The sequence below is a fragment of the Rhipicephalus sanguineus genome, chromosome 6 (assembly GCF_013339695.2).
Source record: "Rhipicephalus sanguineus isolate Rsan-2018 chromosome 6, BIME_Rsan_1.4, whole genome shotgun sequence".
Lineage (NCBI taxonomy): Eukaryota > Metazoa > Arthropoda > Arachnida > Ixodida > Ixodidae > Rhipicephalus > Rhipicephalus sanguineus.
Window position 1 is genome coordinate 134,022,515 of NC_051181.1, and position 21,576 is coordinate 134,044,090.

The 21,576-nt window shown below is 47.6% G+C and overlaps 1 protein-coding gene across 17 annotated transcripts in view; it reads right to left on the reverse strand.

Moving 5' to 3' along the window:
* Nucleotides 1–21,576, reverse strand: part of LOC119396471 (plasma membrane calcium-transporting ATPase 2) — a 332,288-nt gene that overhangs the window by 169,046 nt on the left and 141,666 nt on the right. Inside the window, exon 1 of one of the 17 annotated variants that reach the window (XM_037663698.2) lies at nucleotides 5,096–5,346. The exons of the other annotated variants lie outside the window; for them this stretch is intronic. The gene's annotated coding sequence lies outside the window, so the exon portion shown is untranslated. Of the gene's footprint in view, nucleotides 1–5,095; nucleotides 5,347–21,576 lie in introns of those variants that run through there. 17 annotated transcript variants of the gene reach the window in all.

Sequence of the window (21,576 nt, forward strand, 5' to 3'; positions counted from 1 at the left end):
TTCGTTTTCCTTTTCTTTCACGACATCACGCTGGCTTAAGTAATCGTGCCGAGAGCTACATACGAGAATTAAACGCAAGAGCGGTGCTGAGAGTTCGTTTATCTAACTCGTTAGTACGGTGTCGAGAACTGAAAATAGAATCTAGTTCCTGCCAATACTTAACATATAGACCTCTTAAACGTTTTCTCGCCTTCTAGCGTGGTATTCGCAACGCAAGCTACAACGCCTTACCGCTACCTGCCATTATTCGGCTCACTGTTGCCATCACCAAGATGCTACCTCCCGTCAACCAGCGTTGCTAGATTCATTTGAGCGATTTCTGGTAACCACACAGTGTACGGATAAACGGACAACGAAAGACGGTTTTTTTTTTTTTTTACGAGGAGCGCGCCTAATTTCTTTTCTCCACTTCTTGCAGCGCGAAGTAATTGTACCGAATTAGGATGTCACAGCTCGCAGAAGTCGCAGCCGTGTCACTGTATTAAGATACCGAGAAAAAATGAACACCGCGGGATCACTAAAACGTAAAACCACACTCCAACATTTTCTATTCCAAGTTCGTCTCCACCGATTCGCGATCGGTAAAAGCATTTATGGCCACGCCCACTACGCTTGTCTACCACGACCCGTAACGACACCTCCCGGACCCCCCCCCCCCCCCCCCTCATAGCAAAACAGCCTCTACAGTCAGCGTCAGAAGCTTAAGTACCACGAGACACCAGAAAACGCTGGATATTTCCGCTTGTTGGGCAGACAGCATTCAATTTAGGTTTCCGGTCTGTTTTAAAACACACTAACGGGTACTGTGCAGATCGACCGAATACAGTCACATCTTGCTGAGAAGTCCAACGTTTTATCAGACTTAGTGGTCTCTAAAATTTTGACAACGACTGTACAAACTGCTTGTGAACAAAAAAGTAGAACAAAAATAGAATAAATTATTTCCAATTCTGCGCTCTCGTCGCCATATTGTCGCCATGGTAGGTCAATTTCAGGCCGTGCCAACGTCCCCTGCATTTCACGAACCGTCAGGAAATCGTGAAACTCGCCAGCTAAAAGTGGCATGTACGCACATAACAGAGAAAATGCCATTAAGATGCTGAACAAATCTGTAAATTCCTTTGAGTAGTGCTCCATGCACACTCATCGGGTGTTGATGATATCACAATTAAAACCTCAAATGCAAGATGTCCGCGCTGGCCAGTGTCACGCACGATATCAACGCCACAACAAAGTGGACCAACGTACACGAACGAAGACGTAGGCTTGTATCGAACCTTCGCTCCATACATCTGAAGGTCCAACTAGTAGTTGCTCGAGGACACAAACGTACGAGAATATTAATGTCAGCGTCAGGTCACGTGGCATTACTTGCAGTGCAGCATAAGGCACACGAGGCCATCATGAACCAAAAGCGAGACGAAAGGAGATAGCCGAAATCGGCGGCGAGAGGTAATAGTAATAATTGTTGGGGTCTTACGTTCTGAAAACACGACATGATTATGAGGGACGCTGAAGTGGAGGGCTCCGAAAATTTCGAACACCTGAGGTTTTTTAACGTGTACTTAAATCTAAGTACACGGGCCTCAAACATTTCGCCTACATCGCAATGCAGCCGCCGCGGTCGGGATTCAAACCCGTGACCTGCGGGTGAGCAGTCGAGCACCATAACCAATACACCATAACCAACAACGCGAGAGGCGAAAAGAGCAGATAAGAGAGGAGGATGTAGAATTCACAGTTCCCTAAAGTTTGTGCGCATCCGCAACTATTTTCTGAGACTAATGATGCGCGAATAGTTATAACTTTGTTGTGCTTAAACACTACAAGATGCATGCATCCTAGTTGACGATTAAGTTTCAGGGTGTCTTTAAAGAAGTTGATTGACGTATAAATCGAGGCTTTTCATGTTGTCAGTAATATATGTCACATCACATTATCGTGTGATTTATATGTTATTATGTGCACATGCATACTTGCCACTATTTTCTGGAGTTATGTGCAACGCTGCTGCTCATACGCTGATTGATTGTGCTGTGTGAGACGGCTTATTGCGCCTGCATAACATTTTGCCATATTCTAATGTTTACTTGTATCATCCTGTGTTTCCTACGTGACAAGTAGCAGTCACGGCGCAACCAGAAGGCGTCAAGTTCTTCTTTTGCATTGTATCACTAAGGAGATGTAACACACTAACTCAGTGACTGCTTGGTACATTGGCCGAAAGAATGGCTGTCCTCTACGTAAAGCTCAACAGAAAGGGGACTAAGAGAGAGAGAGAGAGAGAGGGGGGGGGAGCCTCCATACTCTAGACGAGGAGAAGCGAGCGCGTTGGCGCATGCGCAAGACGCTCCACTCCCAAAAGTACATTCATGTTCGGAAGCCAAAGCCGTCGTAATACAGACAGCAGCCACGAAGCAATTTGCCCGCTAAAAATGTGGCACACAAAATTTGGGGGGGGGGGGGGGGGGGGGGGAGAAGAGGGCCATCTTTTGGTAGCAGGTCGACACAGGATAGCTTTAAGACTATGTTCATTCCAACATTCAATGTTCCAGGATGCTGATTAGGGAGCTGATTTGCCTAAACGAGAAACAACCGTGTGAGCTTTATATTTTCTTTCAATTCGCATGATCGTCAATGATTGAGAGTGAGAAGTAGTGACGATGAAGAGGAGAGAAAAGAAAATGTCGTCGTTTCTTGAGTGTGACCGCGCGAAATAAGATTTTAAAATCATATAAGGCTTTCTTTTAATTTTTTGCTCTCCTCAGACGGGGGAGCTTTGACGGCATGTGAAAATAAACAAGCCCTGCGGAGAAGTGGGTAAGAAACGAAACCGATGGAAAAATATGAGCCGGAAAAAGAAAGAAAATAAAGAAAAAAAATATCAAAGCACGTCTATCCCAATGCATAGCGTTTCTATTACGCTTGGAAAGTCAGCTACCCATCTAACATCGCGGTTTCCCCTGATAAAAAATACAAACAAACACTGTTGTCTAAGCTTCATGCGAGAAAGAAAAAAAAATATGGAAAGGGATCATATCTGTCATATAATATCCGGGAAATAAGGCACTCAACACACTCTCATATCTTCGTTATTATCGTAAAAGCAAAACTTATAACAAGCAACACTTTTTTTTTTTTGGCAACCCAATATCCCAGAATGATATGACGCCACTGTGACCCAACGGAGGCACAAAAGCTGTACATGTATTTAGCTAAATGCCGCAGCTTTTCTGTTCTTACATCTGTTATCGCTATTTCATCATTGACAAGCATCACACGTAGCCTTCCTAATCGCGTAATCCCCCGCGTCGATGTCTCATATTGAGCGTCCGCCTAGATTTGTGTTTGCATTTCGTGATATACTGTGAAGGGTGTAGTGTAAAAACATAAAAATTGCGCGACGTTGAAATAGTGACGCTTACAGCGGGTAAACATAAATCGATCAGATTATATGTGGTATGGCAACGAAAACAACACAGTTATGCACATCGAAGATTTACTCGCGTAGCCTCGGATTACGTTCCTGACAAAACTTTCCCCGCGTACAGATTCTAACATGTCTTTTTTACCTGCACGTTATTATTATTATTATTATTATTATTATTATTATTATTATTATTATTATTATTATTATTATTATTATAAAGGAAATACGAAAGCTAAGCGCCTACACGAGCTACATTTATTGATCTCTGATGGAACCGAAATCAAGAAGTATCCAACGGAGATAAGATAATCGGAAGCGTTCGTTGCATATTAATGGAGGTGCCAACTTACAGTAAATGTTCACGCCGTTCTCGCAAATGGTGTGAAATACATGTTCGCGTTCAGGTATTGATCCTCCCGTCTCTGACCCGAAGCGTGCTTTGCCGCAGGCATCGCAGTGTGTAGGTGAAGCACCCAACGTATCGGCAGGCAAAAAAAAAAACAAAATGCGAAGCAACAACGTTCGCCGATAAATGAATAACGAGAGCGTTAGCAACAAAAAAAAAATAAAGCCCGAAATTCAGAAATCGTTCACCTTAAACCTGAATTAACATTATAGCGCTTTTTTTCTTTTCTAACACACAGGGCGCCAACACGAAGTAGTCACATAACGCGCACGATTCTATTGGATGATATCGCGCGCGGAGATGTGCATATCTTTTCAGCGTAGGCTCATAAATCAGAAAGAAACCGCATCTCAGGCAACATCACAAATATAAGGCTCTGACATGGCCAACACTGTGCGGGAACATCGCAATGTTATGGATGTGAAGCGACTGTTGCGCTCTCCAATGCATGATGAGGCCTAACTGTTCTTAAAAATGTACCGTGAACAACAAACCGCCTCAATGTTAGCGAGTGCAACTAGTTCCGTTGTCAAGCGAGCAATGTCTTCCCAATGTACCAAAAAAACAGTCCAGCAAACTGCATGTCGGGAACGAAGCGCATGACAATGATATTGACGCTATAGGGAACTATGTAAGGACAAACAAAACGGTTCGGGTCGCGAAACATTCACTCCTCGAGAGCACCGCGAAACGAGCGAGCGCCGCACGAGCGAGAGCGTAGAGCAGGCATGGACGAAACGCGAGGAGCCCTCGATGTTTGCAGCAGCGTGCTCGGATCGTAATCGGCAACACTCGTACGTAACGGTCCGCGCCCCAACAGACGCGTGCTTGAAGGACATGTACAGTTAGGTTTCCAACCGCGACTCCACGAGGAATGAATTAGCGAAAGAAAGAAAATGTAAGGCGGTTCGAGGAGTCGGGACAACCAAGGACTCTCTCACCCAGGAGGGCATCACGCAAGTCGTGCGCGCGCTCCACGAAACACACGCCCTCCGCGCAGCTCGCGCTGTGTTCGCGAAGACAGCGACGAAGACCCTCCCGCGCTCATTCCTGCACGCAAGCATCGCGGGTATCGGCACTGACCACCGTTCCTAGCCCTTTAGTATCGCGAGACAACCGTGTCTGGGCACGGGTACGTGCACGGGCCCATGCGGCGAGCGAGCTGGCCCAGTAAAGAAACCCCCGTTCACAGAAGCAGGGGGAAGCCATGGCTGCATCGCGAGGCCGCGCATGCGCCGAGCTCGCGGCTCTCACCTCACCTCGCGCTGCGGCGTGCGCTGCTGGAGAAGGCTTCCCGGGCGCAATGGCTTCTTCCGGGGGAACGAGGGGGGCGGCTCTCGGGCGGCCAGGAGAAAAGCGCGGGCTTCCGTCGTGCCTCCGAGGGGGTTGGGGGGGCCCCAGGGGTAGCTGGCGGGACGCGGGGGGCGTCGGCCTGCTCGTGAGCGGGGCCTAGCTGGCCGCCGAAGGGGGCCCGCGGCGCGCTGGATGCGCCCAGGCGACGTCCGCACGGCAGTCCCGGGCACCCAGCCCCGCCATCTTTGTCCGACCGGGGCACGACGGGATACGCGCGAGGAACGGAGGGATCACCGCCGCGCCGCCGACAGGGGGCGACGCGATCGCTCTCTCTCTCTCTATCTCCCTCCTTCTTTTCTCTTCCGAGCAGGAGAGAGAGGGAGAGAGTCGCGCCCAGGAATGTTAAAATAAGCCTCGCCACCACCACCGCCAAGCCCAGGGCGACTACAGCCACCGCATGCGCGCTGCCGCCTGGACTTGGCACGGGATTTTCCCACTGTGTCGCCCACCGGGAGTTGGGTACAGCCCACGGTTTGAGTCGAACGATATGGCACAGCGAAGGCTGCAGGGAAATGTCCCCCGCGTTTTTGTCTGTCGTGCCGAACGGGTAACAAAGGTTGCTGTGCAGCGCGAAGTGGTTTTAGATTAGCTGTTTCCACACGGAGTTGCTTCGGTGCGAGGAGTGTTCAGAAGTTGAACTCTTTAACGTCGTAACACGTTATCCTAATGCTTACTACCTACGCTGCGCCACGCCACTAGCACCCAAAGTTAGTCTGATTATCTTCGTCGACTACATAGCGGCATAAAGAGATCAAACAAATGTGGCCACGTGCTTAAGAGAGAAGGCGGCTATTTGAAGCGTCGTTTGTTAGAATTAGGGTCGAAGAAGTTAAAGAGAGACAAAAAATCATACCGCGTTTGTCGATATATTCGCATATGACATACGTGAGAAGTGCTACCTCCGTACCTAGTAACTTCGAATGTTTCTTCCCCTCAGTGGTGGGGCATCGTAGTTCAGTGAAAAAAGGCAATGCACACACCGTTCTGATTTTACCACGAAAATGTTAAGACCGGTGCTTTATTTTGATACGGCAACCTAAAACATGAACAGCTCCTGGCAGCTAGTGCTGCTGCGAAGAAATGTTCAGCAATCGTTCATCAAGAAAAGCGTCCTTAAAAACTGGCTGGCAAGGGGAAATTAAACATCTGATTAAGTGCATTTTTTACATGCGTAACATAACTGATTCGCAGTGAATTATGCACACCCGACGCTCTTTCCGATTCGATCTTTGCAATCACGTTTTAATTTCTACAACTTGTAGTTTCTCTAAACGTTACACTCCCAGGCCTCGCCATAACATAAATGCCGTCCGATACGTACGCTTGGGGGAGTCACCTCCGCCCAAAGTGATGGATAGGAATGTCACATGGCAGATTCGGTTTTCAGAAGAGACCAAGCGGAAAACTTTGCTTTCGCCGAAGTACTCGCTCGCCAGGTGGGGGCATAGCGTGAACAGCTGGCGGGAGAGATCAGTTAAGCGTACAACGTCTCACAGCCAGGGGAAGAAAGTACGCGTACAAAAAAACTGTCGTGAAAGTTTGAAGCTATGCATTTAAAATCGCGTCGTATCCATGGAATGTTCACACGAACACAGTTCTGAGGTTTCGAAACAGAAACACAGAGCTCAAGAAACGTGTGTTCAGAAAAGTGTGAAGCTTGTACCTATAAAATAAGCACGAAAGGTAGGCAAAGTGGAACAAATTTATCGCCCCATACACACCAGCTTCACTTGTGTAGTCTATGCAGGATCCACGGTACGAAAAAGGCTGCACCTCTAATTTCCAGTGTACTTATGTGTTTTGAAGACACTAATGAACAAATTATTTCCCTTTGTCTCTGACCTTTCAATAAGAACGACCTGCCAACAACCTGTAGATATAGTACCAAAACGTAAATTATTTGGATTGCCACCATACACATATCACTCCACCGCAATTTTTTCTATATAACTGTAAAGCGTGCTTCACAGTTGAACTTTTGTGCAAGAGAAGAAGCTAGACATACGAGAAGTGACCGAATGTCATGATGTAGCTCCTCAAAACCGCGCTACAACAAATTTTAGAGTGAAACACACTGTAAAGCGTGCTTTCCTGTCCGGCTCCCATGCAAACAAGAAAGCCAAACGCAAAAGCAATAATGGGGTGTGATGGAAAGTCGCGACGTGGTAACTGATATTCTCGGAAATTTTGCAAGACCACCGAGCTACTTAAAAACATGAACTACGAAACATTACCTCTCCTTCAATCGTCTCTTAATTACGACCCTTCTGCCTTAATCTGTTGGCTTCCATAATCTTTTCTATCGTTACCGCTCGCTGCTTCTAACGAGCTAGATTGTTACGTGCAATATGGTAAGTAGAACAGCGTTATGAAATTATAGTAACGCATGTACGTTGCTTTATCGCCATTTCTTATGTCGCCCCTGCATCAGCTGTACTATTCACTATGTTGTTCACTAGTTCGATCTATATGCAACAGCACTTAATGGACGCACCACCTTGGTGTCGCGTTCCTTTTTTTTATTACGTCATATTACGTCATATTATTACTCTTATTACGTCAGAGGTGGAAGAACATGTAGAAACTGATATTATAGAAACCAATTAAATAAAAGGAAAAAAATGACACCATCTCCCACTAAAGGGGATCATGAGGCGATGCGAAGCCGGAGCACTTGCACAATCGCGTTCCGTTGGCGTTCGTTGGGCATGCTACCGACCTCGAGTCGTGGAATGCGAAGAGGAACGCTACGCGCGTCGTGTCTTCCCTCTAGCCTGGCCGTTAATTCTCACAGGGCGAGCGGGGAACGCGGTCGACAGGCGCGCGAGAGGGGGGGGGGCGTAGGAGAGGATAGAGGGGGGAGGGGACGCGCATGCGCTGGCGCTCATCGCGGCGTTGCGCAGGAGAGAATGAGGCGCGCGAGAAGGGGGAGCGTAGGAGAGGAGGGGAAGGAGGATGCGCATGCGCAGTAAGGGTGGTCACGCCGCACACCGGATTGAACTCCGCCATAAGCTGCTTCGCATCTAAAAATTACATACGATTACGATGCTTTCTAATGCGAAATTTGAGCGCGGCAGCTCTGCATGTGTTTTCATTTCGCGGTATTTTGGCTACCATGGACAATCTCGTGCGGTACGTTGCAAACGGAGCGAAGTGCGGCGCGAATGCCTCGCTAATCTACGAATTGCGGGAACCAGCGCGTGGCCGCGATTCCCGGCATCCGCCGCCTTTAGTCCACTTAGACGACGCGCACTACTCTGGCGCCATCTCGTAGTCTGGAGCGGCACTATGGTTTCTCCTCACCCTTGTGCCCTTCTCTCTGCGCTCCCTTTCATGTTTCGCTGTGCCACTCTCTCGGTTACGACGGACGAGGCACGTCGACGCTCAATGAAGGATCGAACAAACATTGCCGAAAACGTTTAGTATCAACTTAGTTAACAACAATATTGGTTTTACGTGAAAAGGGGAGTGAGGATTTAGTAAACGCACCCTTTCAAGCGAGTCGTGATAAATAACTATGATAAATAACGAATACACCCACTCGAGGAATTATGCAGCAAAGCTTCCACATGATACCAGTCACACGATCCGACTTCGCAATTTATCACTTTAATAATGTGATGCTACCAGCCTCAGGAGCATGAAACGTCCCTGTTGAGAATATTTGCCTTCACAGCGTAATACAGACTTCGACATTTCGTACGAGCGCAACGAAAACATTAATTTTCTATCTTAGACACTATGACCGGATGGCAGTTATAAGCTTATACATACGCTGATGCGTACAGAAGTTTCGAAAGTTGAATTCATGCGAAGCTTTCCTTTACGAAAGTTTTCGCAGCCTTTTCCAAAAACGATCACGTAAAGAGACCCTGCCACAGTATATTTCAGCTGTGATAATCACCAACTGTGTCACACGGCAGCAGAATCACAAAACTCGCAGATGACTTCTACTTCTACTAGCTGTATATACCACGCGCCTCGAATAAATCTGCGAGCAAGAAACCTGAAAACGAGGAGCAAAAGCAGTGGGTGGGATTATGCAAGATCCCACCCAATCAGAAACGTCCAAGAAGGAGACAGACGGGAAAAAACAGCTACGTTAATTCAGCCGTGACCCGTAACTCCTACGCAATTACTGCCGCGCCTTCGTGTTTATTTTCTTCCTCTTTAATATCCTGCGTTCCAGTGACCTAAACGCTTTCAAGGCACAGAAGATGTCGCGCTAAGAAAAAAGAAATGAAAACAAAGTGGAATAAAAATAAAAGTAGTACACGTGCAACAGAAAGACGTGATTTTAAAAGTTTCAGCGAAGGAACCAGCTCAGCCGCGCGGAAAAAGTTGACCTCCCACGCGTGCGCCCTCCGTCGCTCAGCATGGGAGACAATAACGAACGAAAAGAAAAAATAAACGGTTAAGACGGAAAACACATCCCACTCGCATCAAGCGCGCGGAGAGCGAAGTTCGTCTCCAAAGATTAGATAGATAGATAGATAGATAGATAGATAGATAGATAGATAGATAGATAGATAGATAGATAGATAGATAGATAGATAGATAGATAGATAGATAGATAGATAGATAGATAGATAGATAGATAGATAGATAGATAGATAGATAGATAGATAGATAGATAGATAGATAGATAGATAGATAGATAGATAGATAGATAGATAGATAGATAGATAGATAGATAGATAGATAGACAGACAGATAGACAGACAGACAGACAGACAGATAGATAGATAGATAGATAGATAGATAGATAGATAGATAGATAGATAGATAGATAGATAGATAGATAGATAGATAGATAGATAGATAGATAGATAGATAGATAGATAGATAGATAGATAGATAGATAGATAGATAGATAGATAGATAGATAGATAGATAGATAGATAGATAGATAGATGCAGAAAGCGTAACTTGACGCCTGAGATAACGTGTGGGTTCGAGCATGTTGGTGCTCCATTATCTACTGCTTCCTGCGCAAAAAATTTTTGAAATTTTTTTATACGAAGGACGAAAGAGACTTGGACAGGCGCATCCGTGTCTTTTTTGTCCTTCGTCTAAAAAAATTTGCGCAAGTAGTAGCCCGAGATAGGTATAACAATAATTGTTAGGGTTTTACATGCCAAAACCAACGCTATGATTATGAGGCACGCCGTACTGGAGGGCGCCGGAAATCTCGACAACCTGCGGTTCTTTTACATGCCCCTCAACTCAAATATACGGGCCTCTAGCATTTCGCCTCCATCGAAATGCGACCGCCGGGGCCAGGATCGAACCCGCGTTTTTTCGGGTCAGCGGCCGAGCACCGTAATCAGTATATCACCGCGGCGGCTGAGAGTTACGTTTGCTACCGTGCAGCTAGCCCAGAGAAAAGAGCCAAAATTACAGGAGAGTAATCTGTGCAATCCAGGGAGAACCCAGAGAGAGAGAGAGAGAGAGAGAGAGAGAGAAATTATTACAGACGTTCACACGCGCCAGTGGATCACCGAAAGTCGCTTACTCTGCCTTCTGTTAATAGAGCAAGCGGGACGAGACTCGGAAGGGGATGTGGTGGTTGAAGTTGAAGATGCAGAGGAGGTAGGGGAGGGCGAGAAATAATTAGGCAGCCTCGTGCCCGGCACTTGAAGGACATCGCGAGCCGGCGTCGAGACACGCGAGATTTGGAGCAGTTTCTCTCGGTTCTAATAAGGCCCGGCCACCGCACGTTTCTTCTCCTCCGCTTCTTTTTGCGTGTTCGTCCTATAAGAGATCCCTTTAGGATTCGCGTGAACCAAACAATAACAAAAGGAAGAAAGCGAAAGAAAGTAAAAAGTCAACGCGTGCTGCCGCCACCGTGTGCGGGAGGGCACGTTGCGGGAAGAGTTCGGGCGTAATTGCCAATGATGGCGATAATGGCACGAGGGGGCGCGAAACAGCGAACTCGCTGCTCGAGGTTTGGGCCGCGTGCCATTTTCTGCGGACTGCCGACAGAGTTGCACGCGTTCCGGCTAAGAGTCACAGCCCCCCCCCCCCTCCCATCCCCCTCCTCCCCCACATTCGCCCGCCACCCGTCTGCGTCGGAGCTCTCGTATTAATGGCCGCGCACCGAGAGCGCGGTCACGGATGCGAGTTAAGTATTGAGAACGATAGCAGCGGAGAACCGCCGCGAGGTCTGAAATTTTAAGCGACGACGGGCGATCTTGGTGAGAAAGAAAGGAAAAACGAAAACGGGCGGGGTAATCTCGGATTGCCAGACGCTGTTCCGTGAGCTGAGGAATATATAGACCTGGTGGCATCGCCCTCCTCGCCCGAGATGTGTAATCGTTTAAAGCTAGTTTGCTATAATTTACTCGGCTTTAACGGGCTTACAAGGAGACTTCAGAGACGGTGAGAAATTGGCACGCGAGGGCAACGTGCGAGGGAACTCGTCTGACAGCGAGGAAGCACTACTATCCCACGTTGAAGCTGGGTATAACTGACGCCGCCACGATATTAAAAGCCGCCGACTTCAACACAAAGCGCGGTGAAATTAGGGCTGCAGCGACCTTAATAGCCATCAGTTATATCGCCTGGGCGCGGTTTTAAACTGGCCTCGGTATATTCTTCGAGACGGAATTATGAAAATGTGAATCGTACTTCACTAAGCACAATGACCTGGTATTCACTATTTTTATATCTTAATGTTGAAGCGTAAAGCCAATTATTACATTGGCGGTACTGCCCGGATGTAACGATCCTTGCACGGCCGCTGCATAAGTGATTCTTGTTTAAGTGTAAGGTGCTGGCACCGGCTATATTCTTCCAGCACTTGAGTGAATGATTGAGCAAGCGAAATAATCTTGTCGAATAAATTTCTGTGAAGTTTTCATGTTTCAGTGAGCTTCTATGTAGGTTGAAGACAAATGTATGGGCGGGAGCTGAGTTGAGCGATCACGTGATCGAGCCAACAAGTAAATATGCAGGCTGATGACTAAATGAAGAAATCTATGGCTTGACTTAGCAAGTAAATGTGCCTCAACCTGAGCCAGTGAGCATGTGCGCAGGATCGAGTGAGTGAGTGAGTGAGTGAGTGAGTGAGTGAGTGAGTGAGTGAGTGAGTGAGTGAGTGAGTGAGTGAGTGAGTGAGTGAGTGAGTGAGTGAGTGAGTGAGTGAGTGAGTGAGTGAGTGAGTGAGTGAGGGAGTGAGTGAGTGAGTGAGTGAGTGAGTGAGTGAGTGAGTGAGTGAGTGAGTGAGTGAGTGAGTGAGTGAGTGAGTGAGTTAGCGTGAGTGAGTAAATGTGAGCGTGAATGAGTGTGAGAATGAGTGGCCGCAACTGAGTGAGTGGGTGGGTGTGAACGTGAGTGAGCGAAAGTGAGTGATAAGTGGCAGATTGTGTGTGAGCGGGAGCGTGCGAGAGTGAGGGTGAGTGGTTGAACGTGAGTGAGTGTGAGAGTGAGTGAGTGAATGAGTAAGTGAGTGAGTGAGCGAGAGTGAATGAGTGAGTTAGCGTGAGTGAGTGTGTGAGCGAGAGTGAGTGAATGTGACCGACAATGAGTGTGAGAGTGAATGACTGTAAGTGAGTGAGTTAGTGAGTGATTTGGTGTGAGTGAGCGAGCGAGAGTGAGAGTGAGTGAGTGGTGAGCGTGAGTGAGTGATGAGTGAGTGTGAGTGAGTGGGTGAGCGTGAGTGAGTGAGTGAGTGAGTGAGTGAGTGAGTGAGTGAGTGAGTGAGTGAGTGAGTGAGTGAGTGAGTGAGTGAGTGAGTGAGTGAGTGAGTGAGTGAGTGAGTGAGTGAGTGAGTGAGTGAGTGAGAATGAGTGAATGTGACCGTGAATGAGTGTGAGAGTGAATGACTGTAAGTGAGTGAGTTAGTGAGTGAGTTGGTGTAAGTGAGCGAGCGAGAGTGAGAGTGAGTGAGTGGTGAGCGTGAGTGAGTGATGAGTGAGTGAGTGAGTGAGTGAGTGAGTGAGTGAGTGAGTGAGTGAGTGAGTGAGTGAGTGAGTGAGTGAGTGAGTGAGTGAGTGAGTGAGCGAGCGAGCGAGCGAGCGAGCGAGCGAGCAAGCAAGCAAGCAAGCAAGCAAGCCGCAAATATACAGCACGTATGCGATGGCCAATATTTCATAGAAGCTCGCGTCGCCACCAGCCGCAACGCATCTGTCAATACATAAAGCTTTATAACGAAAAGATGGCGCTTTATTGCGAATCCATCCATGAGTTCGTCGAAGACTAACGAATGCACCTATGCCGGCTGAGCGCTCCTGCCTCTGTCCTCAAACGTTTTCCCGTATAAGTGAGTCGCGCATCATTTAATCATCAGAGAACACGGAACCCTCCGAACTCGTTCGCCAGCCATTCCCGACACCACTCGCATTTTCATCATGCCGCCGGTGCTTGTACGACACACTTCCATCAAGCAGCATCCCTAGAACGAAAACGCGGTGACTCTCGCATCTCAGTGAGTCGGCAAAGGAGAAAGCGAAAGAGACATAGTACACAAGACCAAAGGCGTTGGATAGGCCGGGTTCCAAGCTACGGCGTGGAGAGGGACCCAATAGATGAAGCGTCATGCCGGTAGCCAAAGAAATCGTATATACCGGTCATTGAGACTCAGCTCCGCCTCCAATAAGTGGACCTTGTCGACCGCTGTAGAAATGTTTGGTTTGTTTCCATTTCTCTCTCTCTCGGACCCTCTTTCACTCTCCACTGCCGGCATTTCATTTTCCGCCCACATTTTCTCTCGTTTGGTTCCCGCTCGAAGCATCCGTGGTGCACACTTTCGATGAGGAGGGTGAGGCGCTGTACGACGTCTCTCTCTCTCTCTCCTACGCCCCCCCCCCCCCCCCTTTGCCGATTGAGCACATTGGAACAACGAGAAGCGCCGACAGATACGCGATTGCCGGCAGCGGCAGTATCATCTAGCACCATGCACCACCAACTAACGGCCGACCCGATCGTCTTCTCCGGCTTCTCTCACAGTTCTCTAAGCGCACTATCGTGCCTTCCTTTCTAGCTAAAAGGGGACACACCCAGTTCTCGTCGTGTCGAGTTGAACTCGAAGCGCGTCGGAGGAGAAAAGAGAAAAAAACAACAAACACTAGCATGTCTAAAAAGATAGGAAGAAAAGGCGCCGTTGTTATGGTCAATGAGTGAAGCGATAACAGCGCCGGCAAGTCGCGTTATTATATAAAGAAAGAATCGAACTGGTGCGCGTGGTACCTATTGCACAGAACACTCGGTGTCAGCGTGCGGAACAATATGCTTGAGAATAGTACGGTTTTCACGCTTTCTTCTTTCTTATACCAGTTTGCGCTGGTCGGCGCTGGTCGGCGCCGGCTTTGCTCAGCCTCTTTCACATTGGTGTTAGTCTATAACGATCCCACGCACAGCAACAGCGGCCTCGCAAAATGGTACTGCTCGTTGGACTGGCACTTCGTGTGTGCCTCGGTGTGATGCACTTGTTTACATAGCGTCTATTTCCAAAAATACTTGTTCCGGTTCCTATACAGGCCCAGGGTCCTTGCTTTCTGCTGTAGTTAGAAAGGACAACATGATGATGGTGATGACGCCGGCACCCCTCGGAGAACATGGACAACAATGGCCCACAAAAAATCTGGCGAACACGGCATACGGGAGCGGCAGGCACGACGATTGAGTCAAGATGGGAATTATTACATAATTGCGTCCTTGTGGCTACAGATGACTCTGCTTTACCAAGAAAATCACTCTTTAACAAAGAAATACTGCGCTATAATTGCAAAAAATGCACAACGATCATTTTCACATGGATACTACTACTGCTTCTGGTCATTAATAACAGCGAGATCAATTAGCAAATTTTCGAATTATTAAAGCGAAATAAATAACGTCCCACGCTACAAACACATGGATTAGGCAAACTTATGTTCTGCCCACTATTCCCACGGCAGCTGAACGGCTAAGTTGCGAAATTTCTAGGGTCGATTTAGCACGAAACTACGAACTTACGGGCGAACGCTGAGTGCGCGCTTTACTTGTTATTGATTCTTTCTCTTTTTCATTGTTTGTTCCTTCGTTTTCATGCCACCCTTGCAGTACGACAAGAAAACCATACACTCTATTCAATGAATTTTATCACGAATCACATTCCGTGCCTAAGTGAAGGAGGGCAAAGTCGGTGCAACCAGGCCTTATCCTGAATGCCTTTCCTATCCTTTCGATTTTCGACGGCGATGAACTAACGCCTCGAATCGGAACTATCTGTACAGTTCCCGCAACGTTATGCTATCACCGCATAAACACGGGATTCGTGCGATGCGGCACCTAGGATAGTGCCGGTACAAAGGTGTAACGAAAGAAAGAGAGAGGGAGGGAAAAGCACGTCCGGGGGGGGGGGGGGGCTGCGCGAAACGAGAGAAGAAGATGAGAGGAGGTTACGAGGCGAGACAAAGCGAGCCCGCCGCTGGAAGGAGAGAGCCGAGATCGAACGGAACGTGAAGCGAAAGAGGAGGAAGAGTAAGGATAGATGCGACGAGGACTTTGGCAAACAGAGGGAAGGCGAGAGGGAGGGTGTGAGGAGGGAAAGGATAAACGGGGAAGAAGAATAAGGAATAAAGAGGATGAAGGCGACGAGAAACCACGAGGGAGCGGAGGGAAGATGAATGTATTGAGGCGCGTGCGCAAGACAGGAGAGTAAGAAGTGCCTTTAGTCGGAAGAGTGTGTGTGTGGGGGGGGGGGGGGGGGGGGCAGAATAAATCGAACAAGAAGCGAACGTCAAGCCCCTTCCTCGGCGGGCGGGCCGTAGAGCTCGGGAAAAGCTCCGTAGCCCGCTCCTCCGCAGCGCCCACCAACGTATATACCACTTTTCCTTCGCGTTGAATCAGTTTTCGTTGTTTTTCTTATTTATTAGCCGTGAAGCATGGGAAGTCGGGACCAGTAATGGGCCGGCCGTCTCCTCCTCGAAACTGTCAGCTAACAAAAACACAAGTAAACAAAGAGAAAGAATGAAAGAGACGCAAGAGAAAAGAAGCAAGGCAGTGACAAAACGCTACGGAGGGAAGTCCAGTGGCCGGGAAGAAAAACTGAGCGAATATAATTGCCATTATTAAATATAGGAAACTCGGAACGTAAGCCGAGCGCGACGTAAAACATTACGAACAGCTTCAAAATCGTTCGCGAGGGGGTTTCAAAAAGCATTTATACAACGCTAGTGGAAGTCGTATGGCTGAAGCTATTTTCGTACAAAGTAAGAGCAAGCTTCCGTTGACCGATGGCTTAGAATGTAGAAAGGAGCACATCCAAGCGCATCCAAGTTTAAGTAAGGGACGTTTCGAAGATCGGCGATACTAGCGCAGTGCACTCGGCACACTGTTTGAGCTTGGTCAGAAAGGCAGAAAAAGAAATCAAGCCGCTTCCTTAAGGCATGATGGAGCCCACGTAAATACCTGCTTATGGAGGACAAACAGCGCGGCGAAAGCCGTAGCTGTCCGGCAGTGGATTCGTGGACAGAAATAACGTACTCTTGATAAAAGCGCGCTACGTCAAGACGTTCAGTGTGTTAGATGGCGGTACGCTGAAAGATCGATGAGTTGCAAAGAGCTGCAGCCGTAGTGTCGTGCGTCTGAGAGTAATCGCTGCAATATAAAGAGAAAGCATTCGAGGCTTACGAGATTGAGCAAAAAGAATAAGTGAATGACGTATTGCAGATTAATGAACTCGTACCAGGTATCTCTCACCGAATGTCTCGCGAATTAATAATCTTGTAACAAACGTAAGTAATACGCAAACAGCAGACAGTAACGCGACACGTTTGGAACGCGGGTCCGGCCGGCGAGATAAATTACGAGAACTGTCAGAAACGCACCGGTCACTCTACGTAAGCTGGGCAACCCAAAGCCCAGACAGCAGCCGCATTTAGAAAATGTTCATTTCAAATCTCCAGACTGCGAGCCTTATACTCACAGAAAACATTTCAGAACGCAAGACGATAACTCAAAACCGCACCGTATAATAAATAACGCTTTTTTGAGTGTGTAAATTGTACCTGTGCACACCATCCTCACGAACGCCACCTATAATTATTCAACCGTGAATCCTGACAAAGGGTTTCATTTTATTTTCATTTTTTTCGAAAATGAATCTCTCGGCTCAAATCATACAAATCTTAACGATTTCTATAGATTGATTAAGGACACTGCATTATGACGTACTGGAGGGAAACGAAGGAATAAGAGAACGCTTTGGAATTCCAAAAGGGGGGAAATACCTAAGAAAGCTATTCAACCGCTGAAGACGATATAGTAGAAAAAATAAAAAGACTCGAGTACGGCCAGTAACGCCAAGAACAAAGCAGGTGCTAACATCAACATGAAAAAGAATCGGGAAGTTACAGAAAAAGGTGGGGAGGGGGCACCAAAAGAAAGATGGTGACAAAGGGAGATAGAGTATCTCGAATTCGCAGTCGTCGGTTCGCCCGCATAAATAAATAAAGATCGAAAGAAGGGAAGCGCCGGGCGTGAAGGGAAGATAAAAAAAAAAGAATGGTGAAAAAGAAAGGGCGAGGAAGCGGAGAGACAGTGCGAGCTCGGAAGGAGCGGGGCGGACGGTGAAATAACGCATAGCTGCTACTGTAGAATCACGTTCCGCGCGACATTTCACGCGAACGGCGTGAAGCAGAGACGCACTGGAGATAGAAAAAAATAAATAAAAATAGGAGGAAAAGCGAAATCAGACGAGGGAAGGAGAAAACGACGAGAGAAGGAACTGTAAATGCAGAGGTAGAGGCAGCAAAGGAAGAGAAGCGGCGGGAAAAAAACGATAGAGAACGGCGACTCAAAAAGGTACAAAAAAAAAAACGAGTACAAAAGCGGAACTATAGCTCTAGCGGACGCAGTTTTTCGGCGTTTCGCCGCGCTCCCGGCCCGAACGGAACGGCTCTCTTTGTATATAACATCTCTTTTTACCTTTCGCGTTCCCGCTAGGCCTTTCTTTCGGAATGTACGTGCGTGTTGTTTCGTTCTTCCCTACTTCTTTTTTTTTTTTTGTTTCTCTTAGTCCGACTGCTTCCCGAGATGTTCTTTACCTCTCTTTCGCGTCCCGCGCTATGTATGCCTGGAGGGGTTCTGGCCCGGCCCCGCCAACAACGCACTGTGGCGTACGCGCGCACGCGAACACACACAGAAGGCACGCGCACTGTGGCACAACATTGCCGGTGCGCTAGCTCCGTGTGACCCACAGGCTGAGGCAGGTGCTGCGGTGGAGGAAAAATGAGTTGAAAAGAAACAGATAACGTCCAAACGCAACAAGAAACGAAAAGGGAAAAAAAGGAGAATAAAAAGGGAATGGAAAAGAAAAATAGAAGGAAAAGGGTATCGAACGGATCCGCCCCGTGCACCACGCATTCCAAGAAGCGCGCGACGTCGCTTCTTGCGTATACCAGTAGCGGCAGCCGCTCATCTGAACTTCCGGTGTCGCCGCCTTTTGACGCCCGCCGCCGCGGCCACTTCCGGTGGCGCTGAGATCGCGCACACATCTCTCCGCATTGACGACGGAGCGGCGGCGGCGGCGGCGGTGGCTTATCTCGGTACGCCCTACTGTCGACAAAAACGTGTTCGCTTTTTCTTTTTTCTTCCTTTCCGCGATCTTTGCTTGATACGTGCAAGTTTTTGCTCAACCCTCCGTTCCCAATTTCGTTTTCATCCCCCTCTGTACTCCGTTCTCACCTTTTCCTCCTTTCCCTCTTACACCCTTATCGCCGTTTCCCTTTCTAACCGGCTTTTTACGGAACGCCGCAGCAGCTTCTTCTCGGAGGTGCTTCTTGCGCCGTAAAAGGTTCTTCCCCTCACCTCAGGAATTTCCGCCCTGTTTACGACGCCTCCCTCCGGCAGCGACCCGGGAAGAGATAGAGCGGGTGCGCCGCCGTACGAACATTGCGAGGTTCGAAAGAGGCCGAAGAAGCAGCAGCGACAGCAATGCCCGAACCAATTTGTCCCGATAGCGATGCCCGCGCCCACGTAAACCACCGCAAATTAAGTTCCACTAGAGTGCTTTACACGAAACTCCATTCAGGTGATCATCGTGATGCAAATCGAATCCTCGAGCCCCCTCTTTATGTTATTATTTCGTCTTTATTTTCTTGTTACTCTTTTCTTCCTTCCTCACCTTCCTGTCCCCCCTTACACCTCCCCCCCCCCCCCAGTGCAGGGTAGCAAACCGATAAACTTCAGGTTAACCTCCCTGCCTTTCACTTAACCTTTCTCTCTCTCGTGCGCGTTGCCAGTAACTTAGAAAAATGACACAAGTTACGGGCTACGCTTTCATACGCCCCGCAATTTTTTTTTTTTTTTACAACGGGTTCACACAAGCTATAGCCCGCTATTCTTGAACGTATGGAAGCACATTTGCCTTCGTCGAAAACAACGCTTTGCGAAAGACGCGCTCATTCAGTTCTGATGTGGATGTAACGCTAGCGTCTTTGGCAGGCAACACTTGTAGAATAACACAAAAGAAGAATGGCTAGTTTCGCGTCGCGTGTTTCATATTGTCAGGTCAGAGTTATAATCGCGAGTGATACGTAAGCCGGCAAAAAGATCAAAACCTTTTTTTTATGTTTTATTTTGTTTCTCTCTTTTTTTTTTTTTTCACTCGGTGGTGAATCTGGGGTGCTCCGCAAGGAACCTAATGTCGCTAGATGCTAACACCCAAAAAAAGAAATCTACTTAAAGCTTGCTTCGCCTCAATGACAAACATATTGGGGAGAAGCCCGCTTCAATATCAGGACGATACAGGTGATATCAAGTGGTACAATGCAAGTATTCCTGTACGTGATTGCATGCAGCCTAAAACGCCACTATTGAAAGGATTACTATGATTTTAAGAGAACCATGTCCGTAGGGAGCAAATATGGTGCTCTACACATGCCAACAGGATATGTCTTGAAGTTTTCGTCACGCTGTGTACGACTACCGCTGAACTATGCGATCGTTCGGAGAGTACATACAGCACCCAGTAGTTGATCTGCTGTATTCATTCATTCATTTATTTATTTATTTATTTATTTATTTATTTATTTATTTATTTATTTATTTATTTATTTATTTATTTAGTTTCTTTTTACACGTACGATGAGCCATATCGTTGACTCTCTAACATTGGCTCCAACACGGGGATATTATATATATAACGCAACAGCACATTTCCTTACCATCTTCCGAGAAGAACGCATAACAATTTGTTGCAAACAAATCTTTAGTGTGATAAGATCAGATCAACTAATGCCCACTAAGATAAAGAAACACGAACATCGACAAACAAATCGAGCATAACATTACTTCTTTTCCGTACAATCACCTTCTTTACCTTTTTTTAAACCTCCATTTCTAAGACAACGCAGCATCGGATTAGAAACCACGTTTGACGTCACCTAAATTAGGCAAGGTATAGCACAATATGTACGCGTCACCGCAGCCTCATCTGCTCAGTCTACACGTCAGACTCACAAACCCCGAGTACGCGTCGCGACGTTTCGATACAATTAATCACAATTTTAAAGCGGTATGAAATATGAGACCCTTCGCCTTTTACGCAAGGGAACGATTAACGAATCATCAACAATCTACGCACACTACAAAACAGATTAGACGGAGAACTGTTGTAAATGATTCCGAGCAGTGCACCGTCTACGTGTACCGTTATGTGTAGTAGTCAGTTCGCGCAGTTTATGTCTTTCGTGAACATGCATCGACTCGCCTCGATGCATCCTCCTAAACAGTGTACCGAGTTGGACGCGGAAGACCGCTGCGCGCGCAGGTGCGTCCTACCCTCGCGATTGGCTGACGAAGCCTGTAGCCTTCTAGAACGCTGCTGCGAGGGTTCAGAGGAGTAAGATATGGCGGCAAGAAAAGGGGGTTCGACCAAGAAGAAAGGAGAGTGGAGAGGTGAGGGGGGGGCGGGGGAGAGGGGAGTCTTTCTGCGCCAGATAAACGAAAAGATGCAGCGAAATCGAAAGGGAAATAGCGTGGCAAAACCGGGAAATAGCGGGCGGGACGAAAGGCAGGGAGGAAGACATTCGCGAATTGCCGAACCTCTGACCAAGTAAGGCCGAAACGACCGTAGCGGAGGTACATCCGACAAAAGGGCACGGGGACTATAGCGACGGGAAAAAAATAGAAACAAATAATAGCGGCCGCATTCAATTGCCGCAAACGCGATTGCAGGCCCCTTCCCAGCTGCCCGCAATATAAGGATGAAATAAGAGAGCTCAACGAAAGCGACAAAAACAGAAAGAAAGTGCGTCCTCTTCCGAATCAAAAGCAAGGCGCTCAAGTAGGCAAGCCTTTGTCATTGAGGTTTAGGTGCTCGCTTTTTTTTTTTTTTTGTGAGAGTGTGTGTGTGTGTGTGTGTGTGTGTGGTGTGTGTGTGTGTGTGTGTGTGTGTGTG